The sequence below is a fragment of the Symphalangus syndactylus genome, chromosome 13 (genome assembly GCF_028878055.3).
Source record: "Symphalangus syndactylus isolate Jambi chromosome 13, NHGRI_mSymSyn1-v2.1_pri, whole genome shotgun sequence".
Lineage (NCBI taxonomy): Eukaryota > Metazoa > Chordata > Mammalia > Primates > Hylobatidae > Symphalangus > Symphalangus syndactylus.
The window spans coordinates 74,187,013-74,194,449 of NC_072435.2; the positions used below are offsets into that span (position 1 = coordinate 74,187,013).

Sequence of the window (7,437 nt, forward strand, 5' to 3'; positions counted from 1 at the left end):
GATATGGACGAAGTGCTGATATAACTGATGGTTGATTCTGCTTTGAAATTTAAAAGCTTCTCTCACAAATAAGGGACTTTTTTTGGAATAAGCAAGTGAGAGTGTAAGGGCATTTATAGGTAATTAAGGCTGATAGTAAGGATACATTTAAATGTTTTTTCTGATTTCCAAAACAATGTATTTTCACCTCCAGCCTCAGCAGCTTTTGATAATAGAACGAAAGAAAGAAGCGGATGGCATTTATCTGGCACATACATATTTTATGTGAACTTTGAACACTCACTCATACAACACAGATTTATTGAGTTCTTACACGACTATTGCTGTTAATAGACACTTGAGATATAATGATGAACAACACAGATAAACTCCTTACTCTCAAGGAGTTTATAATCTATAAGGAGAAGGTAGAAATTTAACAAACACACAAACTAGAAAAAGTTCTATATACATGGACTTTTAATTTTGTCTAAGATATTGTAGCTTGCAACAGAAAAATCTTCCACTAAAGAACAAAAAGACAATCCTGATAAAATAATTTTTACATTATAGGCATTAGAGAACTACTGAGATAACCAGAACTGGGGTGGGGGGGTGTGATCCCTGAAAAACAAGCAGTTTCAAGGTTAAGCAAACCAACATTTTGTAGCCAGTTTGCTTAGGATTCTAAACACAGGCAGTAAACTGATGAACACAGTATGGACCCAGAGAGAAGGCCTCTATTAGTAGATCAAGAAGAAGCATGTAGTTATTATTGCCCCATGGGGATAAAGTGATAAAAAAGTAAACACTTAGATTGTTAGTAAGAATGGTGGAACAAAGAACTGATGCCAATACCATCTCAATTTTCACACAGAGTATTTGCCAAATTTTAAAACCACGTAAGACACGAGATTGAGAAACCAAGCACAAACTCTCAAAACTTAAAGAAAAATTTTCTATAGTCTCCATGTTAAACAGGATTAGGGTTCAGGGCTCATTTGTGAACACCCCAAGTGTGGCTGGAGGGTTACATCCAAGATTATAGGTAAGCCAAAAGTATACAAAACCTTAGTAATGCTGAAATCCAGTTTCAAGCTCAACTTTGATTGGATTTCAATAACCTATTTGCATTTTTTATGTTTAGCAATGGAAAGATTAAACACATTTTGGAGAGCCTCCAAATCCTTAACAATTTTTCATACACAATATCTAATGATCAATAATCAAAGGCAAAGCTCCAGCCAAAAGAAAGAGAAAAAGCAGATAATAAAAAAGGCCCATAGATGACATTGATTTTGGAATTAGAAGACAGGACTTAAAAATAGCTATGATTAACATGTTCAGGAAAATAGAGGAGGTGTTAGAAAACAGATTTTCCTGAGAAACTTGGAATTTATAAAGATAAAGTGAAATTCTAAAACTGAAAAGTAGAGTATGGATGGATACTGCCAAAAGAAACATTAGTTGAATTGGTTTAAAAAAGAATGACCAGTGACCCCAGTAGGGAAACTATTCAAGTTGGTCATTTTCTACATCCAGTACCGTACATAAGATATCAAAGGATCAGATTGTGTGACATTTTAGATCAGTTCCACACTATATGGAAATGTTTGCAGAAGTCATTGGATCTGTATCCCCAGGAGTGAAAATAGGAGGACAAAGCAGCAGAAAATTAGAGGAAATGAATCCTACAGAAGCCACTGCATCCACAGAGGAAGGAATCAAGATCATAAAGTCCAGAAGGCACTAGACTCCTATCTTTTGCATCTCAGAAATATGAGGACCTTTTGCAAAAATTCTTTTGGTCACTTAACAGAATTTCTTTGCTTCTACTGTTTGTGCATGATAATGTATGAAATAGCTTATGTTTACATACACTGAAAATGATTATACTTACGTGTCAAGGTGTCTTTGAAGGTAAAATAGAGCTCTCAGCTGACCTAAAATATACGTGCAGCATGAGTGAAAACTAAACCTTTATTGCCTTATGCCTCTGAGATTTTGTTACTTTGAGTTACTGACATGTAACCTGGCTTAATCCTGTCTAATACACTTCCCAAAATGATCTGGCCATATGCCCATTCTCCATGCTATGCACCACTTTAGACACACTAGCCTTCTTGCTATTCCTGAAACAAGCCAGATGCATCTCTGCTCCAATACCTTTGATCTTGACACCCCAAGGCTGTAATGCCCATTCCATCTGATATCTGTATGGATCAATCCCTCACTTCCTCCATGTCCTTTGTCAAAAATCACCTTCTCATGAAGCCTCCCCTACTGTGTCACCTAACATTTCAACTCTCTCAACAGAATCTCTCTGCCTCCACCTGGCTTAATTATTATACATATAATTTGTCATCATCTAACATATTACATTTTTTCTATTTTTTTATTTTGTTTCTCCTCCACTGCAACATAACTTCCATGAGGCCAGGAAGTTTTTTTAATAGTCTTCATTTTCCAGAACCATTTTAGATTTACAGCAAAATTGAGTTAATGATACTGGCATAGCCCATATACCCCTGCCCCAGACAACCACAGCCTCCCCATTATCAACATCCTCCGCTAATGTGGTACATTTGTTGCAACTGATGAACCTACCTTGGCACATCATAATCACCCAAAGTCCATAGTTTACATTAGGGTTCACTTTGGTGTTGTACATTCTGTGTATTTGGACAACAGTATAACGAATGTCATGCATCCACCATTATAGTATCATACCAAATACTTTGGTGACCTTAAAAGTGCTCTATGCTCTGTCTACTAATTCTGCCTTCCTCAACCCTCAACTCAACTCTGGACAGCTACTGATCTTTTTAGTCTCCACAGTTTTGCCTTTTCCAGAATACTATATTGTTGAAATACAATATGTAACTTTTCTCAGATTGGCTTATTTCACATAGTAATGGGTGGAAAAGTTTCTTCCATATCTTTACATAGCATAATAGTTTATTTCTTTTTAGTGCTGTATAATGTTGCATTCTCTGAATATACAATACTTTATCCATTCACCTACTGAAGGATATCTTGATTGTTTCCAAGCATTAGCAATTATGAACAAAGCTACTATAAATATCTATGTGTAGGTTTTTGTGTGTGTGTGTGAGAATAAGCTTCTGATTCCTTTGGGGAAGTACCAAGAACTTCTACTGCTCTTGGATCATATAGTAAATATTTGTTTAATTTTGTAAGAAACTGTCAATCTCTATTCTAAAGTGGTTGTACCATTTTATATTCTCACCAGTAATGAATGAGAGATCTGGGTGCTCTATATCCTCACCAGCATTTGGTGTCGTCAGTGTTCTTCATTTTGGTCATTCTAATAGGTGTGTAGTAATAATTCATTGCTGCTTTAATTTTCATTTCCATAATGACGTGTCATGGAGAGTATTTTAAATGTGAATTTGCCATCTATATACCTGTTAATGTCTTTGGCCCGTTTTTAAATCAGCCTTTTTGTTTTCTCTTTTTGAGTTTTAAGAGTTTTTTTTGTGTGCATTTTGGATAATAGTCCTAAGGCCTGCAAATATTTTCTCCCAGTCTTTGGCTTGTCTTCTCGTTCTCTTCCCATTTTCTTTCACAGAGCAGTTTTTAACTTTAATGAAGCCCAGATTATCAATTATTTCTGTCATGGATTGTACTTTGGTGTTGTATCTGAAAAGTCAACACCAAATCCAATGTTATCTGGATTTACTTCTATGTTATCTTCCAGGAGTTTTACGTTCTTGTGTTTTAGGCCTGTGACCTATTTTGAGTTAATTTTTGTGAAGGGCATAATGTCTTTGTCTACACTGATTGTTTTGTATGTGGACATCTGGTTGTTCCAGCAGGGCAAGATTTTTTTGTCTACTTCTGAACTAAGTCCTCGTTGCCTAAAAAGTGTCTGCTGCATAGCAGGCTCTCAATAAATCTTTTTTAATGAAATATACATTTTACTGTGTTTGTGAATGAGTCACAATAATATAAACACAAAATAAAAATTCACTTGGATTAAGAAATACTCTTTTAATGTATGATTATTTATAGGAAAATTATTTTGTACTAGAAATTTGTTAGTGTGAGCCCATTTTTTAAGTTTGTTTTTTATCTAAGAGCTGAAATCAGGAAATTTGAAAGGGTAGAAGATTCAATTAAGAGATGAGGATGGGAATAGTTGAAAGAGAGAAAGAAAGAAGAAAGAAAAGTAGCATGGCCAGCTAACCAAGGAATCAACTTTTTAAGTCCTGAAAGCCTTTATGGCCAAAATATGCTAAGGATCCTCTCAGTGCTACGCCAGCTTTCTAGAAAACAAACGTCTTCAAGAATGTCAAAAAACTATGGTCAGTGAGTTGGATCTTAGCATGAGTCTGGTGGTTTTAGATGAACAAACAAGGTAACACTCATTTCACTCAATTGTTATAGACCAAATTAATATTCATTAGATAAACTTTGTTCAATTCTTATTATGTTCTGGAAAAAACTACCAGACATTTTCACTTTAATTATGTCATTTAATCTTCATAAAAATCTTGAAAGAGACAGAGCCAGGGGTGAAATTCAGCTCTGCTTGACTATGGAGCACAGAGAGTTTGTCAGATACAGTCTTTTAATGGATAGTGCAACGTCCCAATAGGACATTAAGGACTGTTTTTATGTTACATAGAAAAAGAGGTGGAAGAAACCCTCTTCAATGACAAAATGTATACACAAAAACCTACAAACATATTATTATTTCGATTTTTTTAAAAGAAGTATATTGGTTTTTAAATGGCTCAAATTGCAAATAAACAAATCAGGTAGTGGCACCAGCCTAAGACACATGATGCATCTTTGTCAGTTGGCTTCATAGCACTTCAGTACCCAGGAGAGAAAAGGTCTCAAAGCAAAGTCACAATGTCAGTGGTTAGGACCCCTGATTAAATAAGACTATAACGAGTATACAGGGAGATTGCTAGGCCCACTGGCCAGTGTCACATTGGTTACGAATTCTGCACATGGCATAGCCTATGAGAAATATGAAAGATGTACATCTCAAATCTTTTAAGGATAAATATTTAACATGAGAAGCTGGATGTCCTATCTAAAGAGCGAGTTCCTAAAAAGCCTATTTTTAACTTTATGTACACACCTATTACCTGGACTGCCGCCTGAACACATCTTTGACCTGTTGAAAGTAGGACTGAGCAAAAAGAAAAAAATACTCCGTTGAATCAACTGTCCTAGCCCCACTGCAAAGAGGAAAAAAAAATCTGATAGTGGCATATTTCCCTCTGAAATTATGTCCTCAAATAATGTGCTAGAATTCTTCTAGCAGGGACACCACGTGATGGTGACACAGCCTAATGTTTGGTCAGTGTATGCCAAACATATTTTCTGCACTGTATCCCGGTTTGACTGCTTGATGTTAACTTCTGAAAATGTAGCTACAGTGTTCTTCATTATGAACATAAACAGAGAAAATTTACTCCTAATAATTCCTATATAAAACTGTAACTTCATGAATACGAACTTGGAAATAAACAGATGGCAAGCATGAATATATTCCCAAAGTGTTCCAGTGCAAAATGCATTAGCATTATTGACATTTTCTTCCTGTGCCCTGCTCCCAGGAGCTTAAAAACTTAACACTTACATGTTCACCCCTGGCAGAAAGTGATTTCCAGGGACCAGCATCTTAGAGAAAAAGAGAGTTCATTCAAACTGGTGCTGAATCCTTGAAGTCAAAAATTCTCTTACAACTACATGCTGGTCCTTCATTTTAAATGACCTTGCAGTTTATTAAAAGCAGTCAAAGAGATCTGGAATCTTATTTTCAAGAAACAGAGAATGGCCAACATTTTAAATTTGGGCAGAGTCCTAGCAGCCAGTTACTTCTCAAGGATCTTCTATACAAAAGCTGTACTCCATGCTGGGCATATATTTTCTCACCACAACACATGGGGCAGTGGAACCCTGGTGTCAGTAAGAACACATCCAGAATGATATAACCAGGTATTTTTCAGTTTCTAAATTAAGGTATATTCAAAAATTTCCATGTACACGTTTACAGCACTTTTCTAAATAGTCACCATGTAATTAAAGCAGATTCACAGATGAATTACTCTCAGTTTAACTACATGCAACAACCATACCAATAATTTTTTCTTCTAAATTTTGCATAACAATGGTTTTAAAAAAGTGGTACAGTTTATCATGTTCACGATTGTCATTTTTCAAGGTAGTAGAAGACCAATATATTTTAAAATGATATAAAATTTAAGCTTTATAAAAAAAATACGAGAGAAAGTCACCTTTCCTCCTATTCCCCACCCCCATCTCACCTCTTTATTTAACATTTCAAGAAAGACTGCCCGAGAAACACAAGCTCACATGCTACATTCAGGATCATGATAAATGTAGGCAATAATGAAATAAGTTGAACTTTGCTTCTTGGTGAAGCCACATTTATTTCTTTTTTAAGTAAATTTGACTTTTATTGCAGTTCCAATTCATGCTTTTAGTGATATACAACAATTTCCAAAATGTTAAAGTAATTTCAGTAATTGAGCCTTCAGTGGCAATGCTTATAAATTATATTTATTAGTATGGTCAAGATAAGAAAGGAATTTGGACTTTGATTATAAAATGCAGCACCTTTCTCTGATTCTCTTGGCTGAACTTTTCCTCTTCTTTTTTCTATTCTTCAGTTTGCTGTCTTCCATCTTTTTTGCTCAAATTTCTCTCATTAAATCAAAAAATACCTTGTCAACATTAGCTCGTGTTTCAGCAGATGTTTCCACATAGTTAACATTTCACTAGTCAGCTCTGTTTTTTGCCTCTTTTACAGAAACCTGCCTTTTATCTTCTAAATCTGATTTGTTACCAACCAGTAGAAACGGAACATTCTCATCTTCTTTTAACTCTTAAAATCTGCTCCCTGAAGTCAGCTGTAGCTGCAAAGGATTCCATTTCTGTAATTGAGAAGACACAGAGAAACCCCTCTCTGCTTCGGAAATAGTTGTCCTTAATTGCAGCATAGTCCTCCTGCCCAGCTTTTTTTAAGATTTCGATCTGTACTTCCTCGCCATCCAGTACTAGTTTCTTCCGATAGGTGCCTTCTTTGATAAGCTCATAGTCCTCCACAAACTCATCGTACATGAACTGTAGAGTCAGAGCTGCCTTGCCCACACCGGCACTGCCCACCGTGATGACTTTGTGTAAGGCCAAATTATTCTGACCCTTGGGCTTATTTGCGGCCATCTTGTGTCGTAGTTCTCACCAACAGGTTAGGAAGAATCTGCACCGTGAGCCAGTCCGCCACCCCGAGGGCTCCGGAAGCAGCGGGTGCGTGGCTCTGGCTGGTGGGAGCTCGGCCCTCGTCGCCTGCAAGGCCCTGCACTAGGAGCAGTAGAATGAGAAGTCTTCATTATTTCTATTTCACCTATGATGAGTATGATCCTTAGTCGTCCAAGGTCACAAAGTTTTTAAGAG

At 36.3% G+C, this 7,437-nt stretch overlaps 1 pseudogene; it reads right to left on the reverse strand.

Moving 5' to 3' along the window:
• Positions 1 to 6,584: 6,584 nt before the first annotated feature.
• LOC129460284 (ras-related protein Ral-A-like) lies at positions 6,585 to 7,207 on the reverse strand (annotated as a pseudogene).
• Between the last annotated feature and the right edge of the window lie 230 nt (positions 7,208 to 7,437).